Raw genomic sequence first — 834 nt, 5'->3', positions numbered from 1 at the left:
ATACACCTCCTAAAAAAACCCAGCCATATCTTGCTGTTTAGAATTGGCGAAGATCAAAGTTCTTCACCCAAAATGTTGATCAATTAGTAGAAACCTTTCTGCCAATATTTTGAGCCCCAAAATGAAGTTTTCATTCGGAGTCATCTGCCCATCCCAAATCTCTACAGAACTGGAACGTCACAAAAAGAGAGTTCTCAGCAGAGACGTCCAGCTGCTGGCAGAAGGTGAGTTTTATCCACTTTAACCAACTATCAAATGCATGATGCCATGACGTTGAATGATGGGTAAAATTCAGATGACCTCTCTGTTTCTTTCCTAGTCTACTGTCAAACAAAGAATATGAAGTAAGGAAAAAAAAAAAAAAGGTAGGTCAGCCTGGCCTCAGGGACAAACAGTATTTTAGCCTCCGTTCCTGCGCAGCCCCTGCACTGAAGCGCAGCCCAGCTGGCACAAGCTCTCTGGGGGCAGCCCGAGCGCGGCGCAGAGAGATCGCTCCTGGGGCGGCTGGGCCGTGCCGCAGGCAGCCGGGCAGAGGTGATGGTGCACCCGCGGCGGGAGGTGACAGTGGAGCCAGGTACACTCACTTCTGCAAATCTGGCCCATTCTAGCACAAGTGTCAAATTTGCCCAACGTTTGCTCACTTAAGCTTGATTCCCTTAGTATTCTCATGTTTAATTCCTTGTGAATTCAACAAGTTTCTTTTTAAAATGGATTTTGCTTTTAAAGGAAGGTAGTATCATGTTTTCTTTAGTCTCCTGTGAATCATCTGTTCGTCTTATACTTTCTCCTTCTGTCACTCTCTGTGTACGGCATTTGGTTTTGCTGATATCTGGA

The sequence above is a fragment of the Fulmarus glacialis genome, unplaced genomic scaffold, assembly GCF_000690835.1.
Source record: "Fulmarus glacialis isolate BGI_N327 unplaced genomic scaffold, ASM69083v1 scaffold14495, whole genome shotgun sequence".
NCBI classification, from domain to species: domain Eukaryota; kingdom Metazoa; phylum Chordata; class Aves; order Procellariiformes; family Procellariidae; genus Fulmarus; species Fulmarus glacialis.
This window is presented reverse-complemented; position numbering follows the sequence as displayed.